Genomic DNA, 20,547 nt, shown 5'->3' with positions numbered 1-20,547 from the left:
TCTTTCGGTATATCTATGATTATTTCTTTAGAATAAATTTATGGAAATGACATTGTTAATCATAGTTTAAAATAATACAAACATTTCTGAAATTCTTGATAAACTTTGCCAAATGGTCTTCCAAAAATGACATTCTCTTCATCACTAATATAAAGTATTGCCGTTTAAAGTACATTGTTTAACTCGATTGATAAAAAGTAGTGTCTCGTTTAAAAAGTGTGCTTGTTTGATTACTAGTAAAATTAGATCTTTTTAATACATGTATAGGATATCATTGCTTTTTTAAATTTATCAGTTTATAAACATACATTGTAGATTAAGGATATGGACATTTTGTGTTGAGTTTACACTTTATTGCCTGGTAGAATGCTGGCACCTAATAAGTGCTCAACAAATGTTTCTTGATTTTTGGCATTTTTCTTTTAATATTTAGTGATGGGAACATAGGAAAGGGATACATTTTAGTTTGTGGCAGAAAATAAAGAAGCAAGAGAGGTGTTCTGTTTTGGATAAGATGTCTGGGTGTTGGCAGGGCAACTAATTGGAGTTGTCTACTATAGCAGTCTACAGAGAGGGGTGTGGGCATTCATATAGTTTATGAAGAAAATATTAGAACTTCTATTTTTATTTTTTTAATGATTAAGCTTTACTAAATGGCACTGATGGAGGGGCACTGTCTGCATCCTGTGGTCCCTGTGTTTTGTAACAGGATGAATTATGTACAGTAAGTGAGGTTTCTTGCATAAAGAGATAATTTCTGTCCTGACGATGGATCCTGCCACACAGTAACATTATTAGATAAATAGATGTACCAAATTTGTTACTGAGTTTTAATTAAATATACCTCAGGAAATGGGGAAGAGGCTTAAAATATTAATATGAAGATTGTAGTTTAAAAATGGTGTCAATAATACAAGCCCATGTTCACCACAAAAAAAGTGTTAGAGCTGACACTTCTCCTAGTAGGAGCTCTTTGTCAGCCACATTCCATGGTTAAAAGCAGTGATCATCTGCTCAGATCTGACAGGGTCCATCAGATAGTATTCACAATTATTCACATGTAAGCTTTGTGTTAACGGTAAGTCAGAAAACAGCCATCTTTTGTACTATAGAAATCATATATTGAAAATGGACATTTTGAAAATCTTTTCATATTTTAGCAGTGAGTGTGCTACTGAAGATATACATACATATATATACATATGTATATATGTATATATATATATATATATATATATATATATATATACACATATATATATGGTGCACACACACGTTTAAGAAACTTGGAAACAAAATTTTCTAAACTGTTTAAAAATATATTGTATTAGCTATATGAACACATTTGTTAAAAATATAAACAAGCCACACCATTTAATAAGTTTTCAAGGACAGTTGATTGAAATCAGGGAAAATGCATATTTACTAGTGGAATATTTGCTCTTAAGACTGCCATAGCCAAATGAAAGATGACTCACATAGATATCAAAGTCAACTGAACTTAGAAACTGACCTTGAATCTAATTAATGTAAATCAAAGTATTCAATCAAGATTTTCAAAAATAAGGCAGAGAATTCAATCACGTTGCACTCAACAACATAATTGGGCAATGTTGATAAATACAACTTAAAAGTACTGAAAATATTACCCTGAAAATATGATTTAATCTTATTTAAAATTATCCTACCTTTGGATAACTGTTAAAATGTATGCAACACATTAATATATTAATATAACATTATTAAAAATAAATTACATATATTGGTAGTGCATGATGAAAAATTTTGTACTGATAGGGGAACATTATAGGAAAAGCTTGGAGGCTGCTGAGTAAGTAGGTAGTTGGCAATTAAAATGAGAGATTGCCCTTTTGAAGATAATTGGGCAATTAAAGTCATCTAGTGATTGCCTGTTGAATGAGAAAAGGACTAATCAGAAATAGATACCTATGAGAACCATAATCCACAGAACTTATACTACAACCGGAGTGAAAATGCAAAGAGCTTTGCGTCCGGCAGTCTCCAGTTCCAATTCTGCTTCCCTCATTCCTTTGTTGTATAATTTGGGTATTTTATTTCTTAAAACGTTGGCTTTATATACATAAAATATAAATAATACCTATTTCTTAGGATTACTCTAAGCATTTCTGATATAATGTGTGTGGGATACTTAGCTTCCTGCCTGGCCCATAGTAGATGCTCAACACATGCCAGTTTTCCTATGGCATTCTTCACCAGTATGTTTTCAGTAGCCCATGCACTCAGTGTGATGTTATTGTTTGAGAAACAGAATAGCCTCATAATTATCAGGTGAGGCTGAATTTCATTTGACAATAGGTGTCACCATTTTTTTGTTTTGTTTTCATTACTACAAAGATATGAGTTGGTATTTACTCCAATTTTGTGTATTTGGATGGACATATTTCTACTTGGAGGATAGGGTTAAAATTTTCATATTTCCTGCAGTATGCTCCAGAAGCATCAATGTTTTATTTTATCTCTGATCACCGTCCATTTTGCCTTTAAAACCTTTTATTAGACACCACATCTCTTTGATTTTTCCCTTTTGCTGTTTATTAAATCATCTTGCTTTGTCAAAATATCCCCATGTACTTTTATCTTGCCCTCCTATCTACCCACCCATCCCTATTGTGCTCAAGACACTACTTTTAGACCATCTGTTCTTTAGACAGAACACTGCTGCTCAACAGGGCTGCCTCCCTACCAGGAAATCTTGAAAACATCTTTTGTAGCCTTTCCCGTTTATCTGCAGGTGCTGAGAAATTCATATTTTATCAACCTCAAGGGTCCAAATGCTATTCAGAAAATCCCGCCTTCAACCAAGCTTTGTGCTCAATTACTGCTGTCAGTCACCTGTGAGCAGAAATGGTGTGCCCACCTTTGGCTTTTTATCTATAAATTTAGGGATCTAGATGAAGACAATCAAGAGGATGAGGGCAAGGATAGTGGCAGGCTTAGGGATCTCTGGATGTCCCCTTCCCCCTCAAATCTTTCCCATCTCCAGGAAGTGTCCTGTGACTCCTACAGGCTCCTGTGATTCTCATCTTTGCCTGCCACCCCTGAATCCCTGGGGCCCTGCCTGATGTTCAGCTCTCAAACATTGGTGGGAGGGAAGTAGGAACTGATTGCAGCAGCAGGTCTCTTTTCTTTTACTATTGTTGTTGTTGTTGTGAAGATATAACTGACATATAATTGTGCAAGTTTAAGGTGTACAGTGTGTTGATTTGATACACATACCTATTGCAATATGACTGTCACCATAGCATTACCTAAAACCTCCATCATGTCCCATAATTATCTTTTAAGTTTTGTTGTGAGAACATTTAAAATACAGTTTCTTAGCAACTTTGAAGTATATAATTCCATATTGTTAACTATAATCATAATGTAGTGCATTAAATCTCCAGAATTTATACCTCCTAACTGCAAGTTTGTACCTTTCGACCAACACGTCCCAATTCCTCCATCCCCCAGCCCCTGGTAACCACTATTTTGCTCTCTGTTTCTACAAATACTGTATGATATCACTTACATGTGGAGTCTAAAACTGCAGCTCTCTTTTTTATGGTGGAAGATTTTTAAGTCCTTTTAAAAAATTCAAATGGAATGGCCTTTGCTTATTTATTTATTTGTCGACAAACTACTAGTATTGATGTAGGTGATGTTGGATCTGCTGGCAGTTTCTGAGTGTGGGCCGGGATCCTGTCTCCTGAAGCCGAAGAACGGAAACACGGACCAGGAGAGGAAGAAAGTTTTAAAAAGAGGATAGTTTATTAGAGGCAGGAGAAGAGGTTGCAGCTCCCGAGCTGGAGGGGGGTTCCCGAATGGGGGTGCCCCACGACTGAGGCAATAGTTCTTAATTTTATACCTTCCCTTGCCTGCTTGGGGAAGGGGAGCTGTTTGAAGAAGGGAAGTGGCGCCTTCTAATGAAATTCGTCTACCAGCTTTGTTCTGCTTGCCCATCCTAAAGGAATTAGCAAAATAACCCACTCTTTATCTGTCAGATCTGCTCCGTTTGTCAGGCCAAAATGAATTTTATGATTAATCTCAAGGCCTTATTACATTATGTCCTGGAGCGAAGGAGTGATTTCAAAACCTGGAGTTTTAGGATATAGCTGTTTTTGTTTATTCTACCAGGGGCCTCCCTGTCTACCTAGGGACATGCTAGCTAACCTGTATCAGTATTGCATATTTTATTTGTTTCTATCACCTTTTCTCCAAGATCTGTATGACTGACACAGGAAAATGAGTGGTGCTTACATTTTTATACTCCAAGTCAGTGGTTCCTAAACCTGCTGCACATTAAAATCATTTGGGGAAGTTTTGTTTTTTGTTTTTTGTTTTTTAATATGTTCTGCACCCTGTACTAAGTTCCCAAAGCTTACTGAATGCAAATGTCTTGGGTGGGGCTTGAAAATCCCACCTAACTTTTCAACACCCTGAGTGACAATCAGTGTTTCCAAACTGTGTCCAAGAACCACATTTTTCTCCTCCCTCAGAGAAAGGTCCATGTATCTTTCTCCCTGATTTCTCACAAGTTCCTTTCTGGAGCTTTTCTGTAACTGGCCTCCAACCTTTCCTCCCTTGTTACATATGATTACAGTAGGTAGAACAAAGAGATTAAAGTTAAGTGTAGGGACAAATTAACAGGCCATCTCCCTGTGGAAAATAAGAAAAGAAAAAGACTTCCTCCTCTCTTAGAGCATTGACTTCAGAAAACTTGTAGGTTCTTTCTCTTCTCTAATATTTTATAAATCTTTTTGAAAGTTAGACAGGCCTTTGGTCAGCTTTATGACCTAAGAATGTCTTTCTCAAGGACCTGAGAGCCATTCCATTGAAATGTAAATATCCAGGGAGCTAGTACCCCTGTTTCTGTGGAAGCTGGAAGCCTTACTTTGGTGGGTATTCGCTCCAAGTTGTAAAACTGCCTCCTGTGGTACAGAGAGGAGGAATTTGTTTTTCCTCTTGATAAAACCAATTAGCTAACACAGATGGTCACCCCAATTATGAAAGTTAGGATGAACTCTGTGTGACAAATGGTGCTGTCAAATCCTCTTACTTGAGGACTAGTTATTGTTTATCTTGAAAACATACATGAAATGGGTGGGATCCATTCTACACTATGAAATGGTGAGATATCTTTCTGCCTTTGCATTCTCTCAGATTGTCTGTAATGTCCATATATTCTGGTTTAATGCTTATTCAATAATCAAAGTGTGTGTGTGTTTTTTGTTTGTTTTTTTCTCTGCTACCTTCATGTAGAGGATTTATGGGTTGGAAGATTTTGTTTTAGTTATATTTCTTTAACATAATCAGTTAAGGGAGGGCTCCTGAAGAGGGAAGAGTGTTTGCAGTGAATAAGATAAATTTAACTGATTGGAGAAGCTCCTAAAGAGAGGGAGGAGAAATATGGGGGTGAGAGGTGAACTGTAATAGTATATCTAGTAGAACTATTTAATAGCGTAAATCTGGCAGAAATGTGAAGGTGACCTACGACACATAAGAAAAACTATTATCTTAAAATAAAAGGCAGTGCCTTTTGCTCCCAATGTTCATAGTTACTTTGAGGTTGAGGTCTAAAGTAGGAAGCACGTGTAGAATGCATCTTTTCTAACAGCAGGCAGAGCTGGACTAAAGGCATGATGCTGGGTGAAGGAGTAAGCTTTCTCTCACACCAAGGCCGGTGGAAACAATGTAAACAGTCACAACTTGATGACACAGTCTCTTTAAGGAAAAGAACATTCTCTTTAAAAAAAAGAACATTTCTGAAAAGAACTTCCAAAAAGTAACAACCAACAGCGAAATCAAGAAGACTTGCACAAAATGTTCAGCAAAACTGGGAGAATAAGGCTTTGGGGATATGGACAGGAACGATTTAACTAAAACAAACAAAAGACTCGAGAGCCACTCTGTTTCTGTGCCATCTGACAAGCTTCTGCTTCTTCCATAATCTGTCTCCCCTCTGCAGATAGGAAACTGCCTCCTCAGGGGAAGCTGGCCAGAGAGCCACTTCATATGGTCAGTGCAAAGAATTGGGAGCAAGCAACCTTCCTGTGCTCAAAAAGTCAGTGCTCATATGGCTCTCACTCAGTTTTCCCTTCAGCTCCTGGCACTTATCTGTAGTAGGCTTTTGGCGGATGCTGGAATCAATTTCATTTGTAAGAATGTTCTAAGAGCTCTGCTGTAAACTAATGTGAATAGACAGACTACACATCGCAATTTAAGAACTGCAGGCTGGGCTTACATAAATGGCCCTAGACCTTGTAAGCAAACAAGATTTAGTCTACATTTTATAGTCTCAAAGGGAACAAACTGCCTGGATGTTGGTTCGGGAAACTTTTGAGCTCTGACATTTGAGTCCTTGACAAGCTGGTAAATTTCTGTTTGCTGACAAATATAAACATTATCCAATTAGCTTTTTGTTCCTTAGTTTAAATATACCTGTCTGATGTGCTAACACTTCGGCAGAAGCTGTGGCTGTGTAGCTTCCAGGGCCTCAAAGCATCACATAAATAGTAAAAAAAACTTGAATGTGGCATTCGACCCACTTATTTCAGTGAGAGCATGGCACATGTGCCCAGTTTATCAGGCGTGATGCTAATGTGCATTGTCTCATGATGGCTTTACCGGCCAGCATGTAACGCTTTGCCTGCATTGTCCATCGTGTGCAGTTTTGAATGACCTACCCTGGGACAGATCTTCCTTTGGCTGGTTTACACGTTATGATTCAGGTGTTGGCAGACATTCTGAGTATAATGAACGAGAACCTGTGAGCTCATGAGCAAGTAGGGCTCACTTAGCCCAAATTTATTTAAATAAATTCACCAAGTATGGTGTGGTTACCTATAGTATGGGGGCCCTGGAAATAGAGATAAAACAAAAGAAACTATCCTGTCGATGGAAAACATCCAGCCTAAGAGAAAGCTTATAAGAATTTATTTGAATCGGACTGACGACTATTGCCGGGAAACAAAATCTCAATGGATTGAGAAAATGCTCCGCAAAATGGTGGTCTGTAGCTTATTTTATACATAAAATCAAAGGAGGAAGGTTACACGAAATCAATTTGTGATAGATTAAGCGGGTGGGAGAAAGCAAAGCCTGGAAGTCTCTGGGATTGGATAAAAATACATTGGAGAGACAGGTACTTCTTTCACATAGGTGGTACAGGATAGTTAATAGTTCTCATAGAGATGTTAATCAAGGGACAAGAATAATAATGAGGGATTCTGTATTTTCCCTGCTCTGGTTCAGGAAAACGGATTGCTGACATTCCAAGGATGTTATCTTAGGTGCAAAAAGACAACAGACAGGCCCACTGAAAGACACAGATTAACTTTATGAAGGAAGCTAAAGATGTGACTTCCCGCCATGCTCATTTAGTTATGACATTTTTTATGCTCATGCCATCTTATGTGGTTTCAGTCTCCTGAGCTTGTTTAATATGTGGCCTCTTTTCCGTTCACACTCCCAATCCTTTAAAATTCTACATTCTCCTTGAGTATAAAGGACCGAAACATGACTCACAGAATGTAATACACTATGCAATCTCAATGGTCCAAATATATAGCACTTAATTTTAAATGGGAAAAGAGAATAAAAATGCTTCAGGATGTGGATAGAACTTCAACTGCTTTGAATAATTTGTAAGATGTGGTCAAAAGGAGGAGGAGAGAGTGGGAAGTCCAGCATGAGCTAGCAGGATGCGCAAAATAATGGAGATGAGTGAATACAGATGGTTCAGCAAGTTATAAAGGTAGTGGATTATCTGCAAGAGAAATTTCCACTTGGAAGGCATTTCAGTTAGGATGAATTACAAGTGACACAAAAATCCTAATTAAGAGAGGATCATTTCAAACATAGAATTCTATTTCTCACTCATGTAAAAACACAGAAGTATGTGATTTGCAGGAGATAGAAACACTCTGAAGTCAAGAACCCAGGAACTTTTCATCATCATCATGTTGCTCTGCCGTATATTAACTTCAAATCCAAAAATATTCTCTTTGTGCTTGTTGGCTTTTGTAGTTAATTTGGCATCATTCTAGCTATAAAGAGGGAACAAAAAGAAGAGAAGGGCACACTTCCTTCCTTTAAAGACACTTTCTTTAAGGATATTTCCCAGAAGTTGCATACACAAGTCCACTGGATTCTCATGAATTCCATTGGCCACAAGATCCAAAGGAAAGTGGAAATGTAGCCTTCCTTTCATGCTGTCATGTGCTTAGCTAAAAAAAATTAGCTAAGCACAAAAAGAATTTATTCCTGTAGAAAGTGGATAGATAATAGGGAGCAACTAGATATCGGTGCTACAGAAAGTGATGAGGAATTAGGGAGAGGACTTTGAGTGAGTCTACATCACAGCTCTGCGAGTTTTTCCAATAAATGACTAGATAGTAAGTATTTTAGGCTTTGTGATCCAAACAATCTCTGGTTAACTGCGCAATTCTGCCATAGAGAGTGTAAAAGCAGCCACAGTGATAAGTAAGTAAATGATGGTGGCTATGCTCCAATAAAACTTAATTTACAAAAGCAGAGAGCAAAATTTGGCCATGGGCTATAGTTTTCTGAACTCCCTGGTCTAGATTATAAACTCAGCTTGATCAATAAGAGTCTTTGGACATTTTGTGCAAAGAGCAAGTGAAGCAAGAGCACGCCATGGTAGCGGGATCATTGAGCTGTTGTTTGGAACATCTGGGATCCTGTCCTGGACCATCAGAAATTAGATTTGTGAATTCAAGAAAGCCATTTTGCCTCACAAAGTAATGGTTTCCTTATTTTGCTAATGAGGGGATTGAACAGAAGCTCTCTAAAGTTACTTTCAATTCTAAAAGACTATGGAGATCATTACATTAAGATGCGTAATTAGAAAATTGTTGCAGGCATCCTGGTGTGAAATGGTGTAACTAGAGCAATAGCAGGAAAAATGGAAAAATTTCAAAAACATTTTAAACAAAAAATAAACAGGAAATAAATGGTGATTAATTAGATAAGGGAGTTATGGAAACTCACAAAATGCCTGCTAGGTTTTAAGCAGGGGGGTTGAAATGATGTTGGTTCCATATCAAAGACAGAAACGTAGAGGGAGATTCCATCTTCAGTAAAAATCTCAGGGAGAAAGTTTTTCCCCAACCCAGATTTTTCCTTCTTTGTCAGTGGTCAACACACTTTTTCTGCAAAGGACTAAATAGCAAATATTTTAGGCTTTATGTGCCATACAGTCTCTGTCACAACTACTCAAATCTGCCACTATAGCCTGACAGCAGCCATAGATAATATGTAAACAAATGGGCATGGCCATGTTCTAGTAAGACTTTATCTATAGACAGTGAAATTTAAACTTCATATAATGTTCATGTATCACAAAATATTCTTCTTTTGATTTTTTTCAAACATTAAAAATGTAAAATCTATTTTATGCTAGTAGTCTGTACAAAAACATGTCATGGGCCAAATTCGGCCCTGTGTGCTAATGCCTACTCATGTTCTATGTGCAAGTAGTTCTCTAGCAATAAAATTTCTGACCTCTCTCTACAGTCTCACCCTGTTTGAGAGTCTGGTGAGAGAAAGTAGGCTTGTGTGGCTCTAGCTCTTCTGTTACCTTTGGTTTTAGGATCTAGGAGCCCTTTGCATTCTGCTCTCCCACAAAGAGGGTCTGTCAAATTGGGGATGTACTACAGTATGTATTAAGGAAAACTTCTGTGGTCCAACACAGAGTACATCTGTTGATTTCTGAGATTCAGCATTGAGAAATTCATCTGCCCACAGATATAAACTATGTCCTCCAATCCAGATTTATTTGAGTTATAGTTTGACCTGCAACGTGTTGATCTTATTGGGATCAGAATTAGAACGGTAAGAGGACAGCTCTTTATCAGGTTACCTCAAAGACCTTGGAAATTGAAATCTGTTCCCAGAGACCAACAAATCATTGTTACAGGGACTTGGTCACAGACATTAGTGGACTGGACGAGTGCCTAGAACATATTAGTTAATGGGTAAATGAATGAATGTATAAATACTAAAGCATGACAAGGGCTGACTTGATACTAGCAATAAGATTTTGAAATGAGGTTTGGGGGACAGAGGTAGGTTGACTGTACCAAAATGGTGCTATATTCCTGCAGTTTTGAGATTGCCAATCAACTGATAAATACAGTTGGCAATGGTTTACTGAAACTGTTAGGATTAAAAAGAAAGACTGCACTAACTGAGAATTTAAACCATTAGACTCTTTCTATTACAGAAATATTAAATTTACTTTAGAGATACAAACATAACTAATATGTGTTTTTAAACTTTGAGGAACTGTTTGAAAAAAAATAACTTTCTTTTAATAAAAGTGTGCTGCTGCACATCAGAGAAGCAGAGAGAAAGAAAAATCCATGAAAAACAAGGAAATATATTTGGATTCCTAATTAATGCATATAATAAAACAGGCAAATTGACAGCAATTATTGGAACTGCCATCCAGATTTAAAACCAGCACTAAAGAATTTTACATTTTAGCTTTGTAAGCAATCTGACCTCTCTTTTTCATTTACTCCTTCTTACGGTTTCTTGTCTCTCCTAAACAAGTTCGTGTAGAAAAGATACCGACCAGCCCCTGAGCGCAGTGCTTGCCTTTCTTGGTACACAGTACATGCGTCCAAGTACTAACCTTTCTTCAGCATGCAGCCCAAGTTCCACCTCCTTTAAGGATGTCTTCTCTGACTACCCCAACTTTCATTTTCTCTTCTCTAAACTCTGATAGCATGAAAAATCTATTCCCTTTGTTTAATAAGATAGATGTTGTTAATATTCAAGACCTACTCCCATTGGGCATACACAGATCTTGACAAAACTATACAGAAGCATTTTCTGTATCTGCAAACTCATTTTTTTTTTTTGCATAGTACTTAAAAAATCATTTTTATACATTCTATATGTATTGAATAACTATATTTGGCACACTGGTAGCAGTTATTTGAGCAACTGGGCCTAATTAAGCCAGATGTGGGTTATGTCCATTTTCCAGGGTTTTAATGTAACTACCTCTTTTTCCCCTATTGAAGAAAGCTTAGTTGAATACAAGTGAAAGTGAAATTTGGTATTAAGGAGTATTCCATTATCTATTGCTAAGAAACAAACCATCCAAATTTAGTGGCATAAAACAATAATATTAATTTTGCTCTCAGATCAAGCCATTTGGACATGGCTTGATGGAATGGGTCCACTCAGTGTCAGTAGGGGTGGTTCCATGGGGGCCTGGAGGGTCTGCTTCCAAGATGACTCACTCACATGGTTGGTTAATTGGTGCTGGTTGAGCCAGAGCTGGGAGATGGATGCCTCAGTTCCTTTCCACATGGGACTTGCCATGGGCTTTCACACAGATGATAGCTGGTTTCTAAGAGCAAACCTCCCCAGAAAACAAACAAAAAAAAAGGGCCATGGACTTTTAGGACATTGTCTCAGAAGTCACATGATGTCAACCTTCCCTACTCTATTGGCTGAGGCAGTCTCAAAGCTTACCCAGCTTCAAGGAGAGGAGACATAAATGCTACTTTTTGATAGTGTGTGGCAAGATTCTAGAAGAAGATGTGGGATAAGAGGTATTATTGCAGTCATAGCTATGTATATATGTGTGTATACATATATGTACATATATACGATAGATAGATAGATAGATAGATAGATAGATAGATAGATAGATAGATAGATAGACACATTTATATGAGTAGATGGATTGATCATGAATCTGGTCCCTTCTGTGCCAGTGGAACTTCTGTCATCCTGAACCTCCATCATCTCTCACCAGGGTACAGCATTCTCTGTCTCATTGTTCTATTACTTCTCTTGCACCCTTGCTAAGATTTTATACCATAGCAAAAAGAATGGCCTTTAAAAAACATAAATTAGTGTTTCATAATTCATAATGGGTAAACCTTGAAAGCATTATCTTAAGTGAAAGAAGCCAGACCCAAAGGGACAAATATCATAAGCCTCCTGGACGCTCAACCTCTGGCCTCCCCACTCACCATCCTCTGCTTCTACTTAGTGGGGCTCTGGCCTATACTTCCTCCATGCTGCTCTTCAGATAGCTTCACAGCATTCCTCAGGCTATTTCCCCCACTATGCCCTCATCTGGAATGTTTTTCCACCAAATTTTTCCATCACCCCTTATTTCCTTCAGATCTCTGTTCACCTCTTACCGTCACTGAGAGAACTTTCTTCCTCATCATATTTCTGATACTCAACACTCCCATATGACTTTACAGTTGTCAGTGCCTCTGCCTCACTTTTATTTCTTCATGAAATTAACCACTAACTGACATCATATTATCATTGCTTTTTGTTTATTGTCTGTCGCCCTCGTTAGACCACAAAGTCTCTGGGGTCAGGGACCTTGTGTGTCTTGCTCACTGCTATGTCCCCACTGACCCCAACACTGCTCAAATGGATGAATGAATAAAATTACAATATGCCCTACATTTATGTAGTACTTAAATCATTTCAAAAACACTGTAACATATAGCCTCAAAATAATCCAGGATTATATCCTAAAAATAATCCTGGGGGTTGTCAGGGATCTATCACGTACCTTAAATAGAATCACCAATGATAAATATTTAATGTCTATTGTGTTCTAATACAGGGTTATAATTATTATCACTGCTCAGCTTTATTGTGTGTTTGCAATGTTCTAGGCACTGAGGTAAAAGCTTTATATGTATTATCTTGTTTACTCTTAATAATAAATGTATAATTTACATAAAACAGTCTCATTTTATAGATGAGAAAATTAAGATTAAAGTGATAACTTTCCCAGTGCTACTCAGGTAGTGGCACTTATCTGGGCCCAAATGGCTACCCACTATATTGGACACAAAATAAATTCTGAAAATCAGTGGTTCTCAAACATGACTATAAATCAGAATCACCTGTGGAGTTTAAAAATGATCTTCACATCTCAAACCCACACCTATGTGTTAGATTCATATTCTGTAATAATAACTAAAGAATTCTCTGATTCGATTTTCTTTTTTCTTATTTCTTTGCCTATTGATTGACCTTTGCATCAGGTGAGGGCCCACAGATCCCAGAACACTGAAGTCATTTAAAGCCCTAAATGGATTTGTAAAATTCAAAGCAGAACAGTAATCAGAAAAACAAACCTTTCTAATGTGCTTTTGATTTCCAAAATCAAACCAACCAACCCCAAACCAAACCAATGCCAAGTCCTCGACTGGGAATATCAGGATCCATATCTGTGAAAAGAAGGTTATCAAGTTTGATTATAAACAATAGCCTAGAAAAAGAGTGACAAGGAGCCTGCTCCTCCCATCTGGAGAAGAGGTGAAAGCCCTCCAGGATTGGTCGCAGAGACTCTAGCCCACATAATTTCTCTCTCCTCACCCCTATCATGCACTTGTCTCCTATACTCACAAACGTGAAGTGTTGCGGAATTGAAGAAGCAATTATGATACAGCAACAGTGGGGACCAATCCCAGTATGGCCATCCCCGCCGAACCAGTTGATGAATTCACCTAGCAGGGCAGAGGGAAGCAGTTATGTCAGGTAGCTTCTTTCTCTGTGCTATGTGTCACTTAAATTTTTTTTTAAGAAGCACCGTGCTTTATTCTGCTCTTATCTTGCTTTTCTTATCAGTTTTCCAAACTGATCTCCTCTTCTCTTCCCTTCTCTCCTCTCCTCTCCTCTCCTCTCCTCTCCTCTCCTCTCCTCTCCTCTCCTCTCCTCTCCTCTCCTCTCCTCTCCTCTCTTCTCCTCTCCTCCACTCCTCTTTTCTCTCTGTTTAATACCTTAGAATCATTGTATACTTTTGATGAAAATTACTTTAATAACGGAAATAAAAGAATTTAGTTTGTAATACCTCTCAGTCTGAGCATGTTTTAATTCACAATTTTAGTTGTTTGTGGTGAGCAGACTTCTAAGATAGAATTCATGCCTTTGTGTAATCCCCTCCTCTTGAGTCTGGGCTGGACCAAGTAACTTGTTTCTAAAAAAGAAAGTGCATCAAAAGTGCTGGGATGTTACTTCCATGATTAAGTTACCAAAGGCTCTGAATTCCATCTTAGTAGGATTCTCTTAGTTGTTAGAACATTCTCTCTTGTATTCTTGGCTTTTTCATGTTGATGAAACAAGGTACCATGTAGAAGAGGCTCCTGTCAAGAAGTCAAGGGTGGCCTCTGGCCAATAGCCAGCAAGGAAGGCCTTCAGTCCAACACCCCACAAGGAATTAATTCCTGCCATCAACCACATAAATGAGCTTGAAAATGGATTCTTCCTTAGGTGGCCATTGAGATGCCTGGCTAACACCTTGATTACAGCCTGTAAGAAACCGTCAAGCAGGGGACACAGCTAAGGTGCATCTGGTTTCCTGACCCACAGAAACTGTGAAATAATAAATTTTATTGTTTTAAGATACTAAGTTGTGGGAGCAATTAGTTACACAACAATAGATAACTAATACTCTGTGATAACAAATGACAATTTTAATCTTAACATCTACAAGAATATAAAAATACTTTTGAAAATATAATAACCACCCCATATCAGGTGATTGACAAACAACTAGATATTTATTTTTACTTTGCATGAACTTCATTTCTTTCTGAAAAGTGTTCATCATGGAAAACATAGTCTTGAATTGTAAAAACAAAATATAATGGGTTTCAAAGTACTGGTTTCCAGTATGAATGATTGCAAATTTTATGCACTGAGCCCCAAGCTCAGGGTTTGTCAGATGCCAAGTTTTGATAATGTTCCCAACAGCATATTATTTTTACTTTGCACTGAACAATTCACATTTATGTTTGAGCTAAATAATAATTCTATCTATAGGTCTATATTATAAATAAATGTCAGTTGATCCGAAGCAGTAAATGTATGAACAAGAATGTAGTTTGGGGCCTAGGTCACGAGCTAGTGACCTATTTTGTGGGCACCTATGCATGTGTATGAGTGTGGAATCCCCATGATAACAGAAATCTGTATTTTATAAGATTTCATTGTAACTCTCTTTGGAAAATCCCCCACCTATCTCATCTTGGAGGAAAGGCAATAATGGTTTCCCTCACTTCATTAGAGAATTATAGTCCAGTGTTATTAAACTGATGATGGTTGAAAATGCCAATTACTCATTATTTCCCACAAATCTTTGGTTTCAGAAATCAAATTTGGGTTTGTCAATTAGGTTGGTCTTAGCTTCCTTGGGTGTGATGAAGGATAGCTTTGCATGTGACAAGCTGCATGTGAAGTGAAAATCCATGAAAAAGCAAGAATAAATTAGTTTTCCACCAACTGTAGGCAGTAGCTTGCAGTGGTTTTTGCCTGTGTAGATTTTTAATAAATATGGACCCTGCATGGTTGTGAACATTCATCTTGTGCTATTTGTACCAGATTCATATTGTTTAACAGTCTTACTCCATGAAACTAGATGTTTCCTGGGAGATAACTATTATGGGTGAGTTATTAAGATAACCTCACAGGAAAAATAAAAAAAAGAATGATTGTTCTCAATGATGACACATTGTTTAATGTGACAATATTTTTTCATCCAGAACCTATTGCTTTCTGGCTAAGGGTAATGAGTGAATGCAGGCAGAGGTGTAACCTGACATCAGTTATTTTCAGGGGGTGAGGTGTGGGAAATATTCCCCCAAGATCAAATGTAACTGAAAAAAGCTACTGCATTGGAATAACTTACTATTTTTTTGTTTTGTTTTGTTTTCACAGAAACAATATGCACAGCAAAATATAAATCAATACAGAGGCTGGGCTAAGCTACCAGAATTTGGTACAAAAAATAAATATGAAGACGATTAATATGCCTTTGTATTACTTATAATCAAGTAGGCATTTTACTTCAGCTCTCACATGAAACATTAATATTCATCTTTATAGTTACGTAATTTATTGGGTTTATAAATAACTCCTCATTTGGGGAAATATAGAGAGTACAAAACATGTACACATATAAAAATAAAAATGACCCAAATTCCCACTACTTATTGGAAAAATAACCACTGTGTTATTTTCTGGTGTGTGTGTGCGTGTGTGTGTGTCTAGCTGTGCCACTTACTGTCTAAGCAAATTACTGAATTTCTCTGTGCTTTGGCTTCTCCATCTGTAAAATGATAATAATAATAGCATTTTCATAGGATTGTTGTGAAGATTCAATAAATTTATGCACATATATGCCTGGCACATAAGAAGTAAAAGCTAAAATAAATAAATAAATAAATAAATAAATAAATAAATAAATAAATAAATAAAAAGAAGTAAAAGCTATTATTCTTATGTATATACAGTTTGAGTCAAATTGGAATTACAGTATACATATAATTTTTAAAACTTTATCAATAGCTTAAGAAAATTATTTCTAGTTTATGAAACAATTTTTTATTATATGATTTTAAATGACTAGATAGTATGTTGTCATATGGATATATCAAAATTCAGTTAACAAATTTCTACTTATTGAGTGTTATTTTTGTTATTATAAATAATGGTGCAATCAAAATCACTTTATCTCCATCTTTACCACAGATATAAGTCTTTCTTTAAAATAAATATGTAGAGGGGGAATTCTTGGATCAAATGGCATTTGTGTTTTAAAGATGTTTTGTTTATATTGCTCAATAACATACCACCCATGGGAAATCTGTGAGAGTTCCTTTTCCCTGACTCAAACAATTAAAAAAAAAAAAAATCCCCTTAATCTCCTTACTCTTTAAAAAACAAAAATCAATGCCCAAACCAAAACCTGTAATAATTTTCCATGGGTGAAAATGAAATGTTAATTTCTATTTTTTTATTACTAGTGAAGCTGATTTTTATGTGTTTCTTGATCATTTCTATTCCTTTTTTTTCTATCTAGATGGTCATTGATGAAACCTTTATTTAGTTGCTTTTAGACATAAATTTAGAGAGACTGATAAGTAAGAAAAGAAAGAGGAAGTATTCTCTTTTTATATCTTTGATTAAAGATTTATAGTCAATGCCACAGAAACCTGCTAGTCTATTAAAACAGAGATAAATTAAGTTTCAAAAGTTCTCAGCTTAATTAAAAGCTGACAAGGGTGATTAAATGTGTTGATATCTGAACTGATCTCATTTAAAAACCAAAATGTAAGTGAGGTGTTAGTTGACTCCCAAAAGCACTCTTGTTGGAATTTGATATGGTTATTTTAAATTCAAATGTGGGAGTACAGGGCAAAGAATCGCCAAGACAATTTTATTTTGTGTGTGTGGCATCTCCTCACCTTCCCATCTGTGGCACACTACAAGGGGAGGCGCCCATCACAGGTCTAGGTGGATATTTCATGATGCCAATAACCATCATCTTGAGGCTCTCTCAGTAGAACTGGATGGTCTAGGACCTCACCATACTCCAGGGTCCACTGGTGGATTTTAATTGCTAGTTAGGGAATCTATTAAGATTATCTTTGTGATCAATTTGTGGAAATGTTGCCAGTCTGTTTGGAAAAATATCCATTTTGGGATACAAATATGTTAGCATTGTTTGATCCTCTACATATTCATTTTCAGCACTGGATCTGTCCCAATAGAAGTATGTTAACATGGCCTAGTGTAATAACACTTTCTATTTCTCGTATTGCTAAAACCTTTTGTTTACTACCTTTGATACTTTTATATTCATCATAGAAAATGCAAACCTGTCATATCTTTATTGTTGACTTTTTCTATTAGTGGAAAAAATTAACATTATTCATCATACTGTTTCGGCCTTCGGTTCTACCTCCTCCTCCATTCATGCTCCTATTCCTGCTCTCTTTTCATTTGCATTCATCCACTACATCTCTGCCTGTGGCTGTATTTGTATTACTTTTGGATTGATTGGATACACTGATGCAATATTAGGCTTTACTTTTAACCCAATATAAGAATCTGTGATTCAAAATGAAAATTTATCCCAATCATTCTATTAATATGACTTATATGCTTAGTTTTATTCCTACTATTTTGATTTATGATTCTTTTCAATACAGCTTTTTGTATTGATTATAGTTCTTTTTATTATTATTATTTTTTAATTTCCATCCCCCCACTCCCTCCCCTTTGGCAACCATAAACTTGTTTTCTTTATCTATGTCTTTTTCTGTTTTGTTTTATTCATTTATTGTGTGTTTTATTGTATTTTTAAGATTTTTGTTAAAAATACAGTTAGCCTACAATATTATATTAGTTTCAGGTATACACAACAGTTATTCAACTTTTATATACCTAAAGAAGTGATCATCACAAGACCAGCCACCATCTGACACTGTACCATTCTGTCACAATATTATTGCCTATATTCCTTATGGTGTACATTAAATCCCATGACTTGTTTGTTTTATACCAGGAAATTAGGGCCACTTATTGCCCTTCACCTTTTCCACCCATTCTAAAATATTCAGTACAGTTGACATTCAATATTTTATATTAATTTCATGTGTACAGCATATAATTAGACACTTACGTAATTTAGGAAGTGATCCCCCTGACTAATCTAGTACCCACCTCGCACTATACATAGTTATTACCATACCACTGACTATGTTCCCTGTGCTTTACTTTACATCCCCATGATTATTTTGTAACTACCAATTTGTACTTCTTAACCCCTTCACCTTTTTCACCCTGTCCCCCAACTCCCCTCCCATCTATCAACCTGATAAATCTAGTACCGATGTGATACCATACATAGTTATGTAGTTATTACAATATTATTGACTATAATCCTTATGCTATATGTGGTTTATTTGTTTTTTAGATTACACACATAAATGAAATCGCATGGTATTTGTCTTTCTCTGTCTGACTTATTTCACTTATCATAATACCCTCTCCATCCATCCATGTTGTTGCAAATGGCAAGATTTCATCTTTTTTTTATTGCTGAATAATATTCTAGTGTGTGTGTGTGTGTGTGTGTGAGTGTGTGTATGTGTGTGTGTATGTATACCACATATTCTTTATCCATTAATTTATTGCTAGAATAGATTGCTTCCATATCTTGGCTATTACTAATAATACTGCAATGAACATAGGGGTGCATATATCTTTTCAAATAAATGTTTTTGTTTTCTTCAGATAAATACCCAGAAGTGGAATTACTGGATTATTTGGCAGCTCTATTTTTAATTTTTTGAAGAATCTCCATACAGATTTCCACAGTGGACTACAGTAGAAATTTACAATCTTACCAACAATACATGAAAGTTCCCTTTTCTTTACATCCTCACCAGCACTTGTTATTTGTTGATTTATTTATGATAGCCATTCTCACAGGTGTGAGATGATGTCTCATTGTGGTTTTAATTTGTATTTCTCTGATTATCAGTTACATTGAGCATCTTTTTGTATATCTATTGGCCATCTGTATGTCCTCCTTGGAGAAAGTCTATTCAGGTCCTCTGCCCATTTTTTAGGTGGATTGTGTGTGTGTGTGTGTGTGTGTGTGTGTGTGTGTGTGTGTGTGTGTGTGTTAAGTAGTATGAGTCCTTTATATATTCTGGATATTAACCCCTTATCGGAAGGAACATTTGCGAATATCTTTTCCTGTTCAGTAGGTTGTCTTTTTGTTTTGTTAATGGTTTCCTTCGCTGTACAAAAAACTCTTTAGTCTGACATAGTGCCATTTGTTTATTTTTTCTTTGTTTCTCTTGAAACAAAAGAGTGGTGTCAAAGAGTTTACTGCCTATATTTTTTTTATTGGAGTTTCATAGTTTTAGATCTATCATTTAAGCCTTTAACCCATTTTGAGTTTAATTTTGCATATGGTGTAAGAAAGTGGTCCATTTTCATTGTTTCGCATGTATCTGTCCAGTTTTCCCAGTACCACTTACTGAAGAGACTGTCTTTATCACATTGTATATCCTTGCCTCCATTGTCATAAATTAGTTGACTGTATAAGCTAGGATTTATTTCTGGGCTCTCTATTGTATTCCATTGATCTGTATATCAGTTTTTATGCCAATATCATACTGTTTTGATTATTACATCTGTAGAATAATTTGAAGTCAGGGAGAGCGATATCTCCTACTTTGATCTTTCTCAAGATTTCTTTGACTATTCTGGGTCTTTTGTGGCTCTATATACATTTTAGGATTAGTAGTTATAACTTGCAGAAGAATGCCATTGGTATTTTAATAGGGATCACATTGAATCTGGATATTATTTTAGGTAGTAAGGATATTTTAACAATACTAATCCTTCCAATCTATGGGGAAATGTATAGCCTTCTATTTATTTGTATCTCGTTCAGTTTCTTTCTTCAATGTCTTATAGTTTTCAGAGTAAAGGTCTTTCACCTCTTTGGTGAAATTTATTCCTAGGTATTTTATACTTTAGTATGCAATTGTAAATGGGATTGTTTTCTTAATTTCTTCTTCTTATTGTTTGTTATTGGTGTATAGAAATGCAATAGATTTCTGTATATTGATTCTGTATCCTGAAACTTTGCTAGTAATTTATTAGTGCTATCCAAGACAATTTTAAAGCAGAAGAAAGAAGAGGAGG

The sequence above is a fragment of the Rhinolophus sinicus genome, linkage group LG05, assembly GCF_036562045.2.
Source record: "Rhinolophus sinicus isolate RSC01 linkage group LG05, ASM3656204v1, whole genome shotgun sequence".
Classification (NCBI taxonomy): domain Eukaryota; kingdom Metazoa; phylum Chordata; class Mammalia; order Chiroptera; family Rhinolophidae; genus Rhinolophus; species Rhinolophus sinicus.
Note: the sequence above shows the minus strand (reverse complement) of the source record.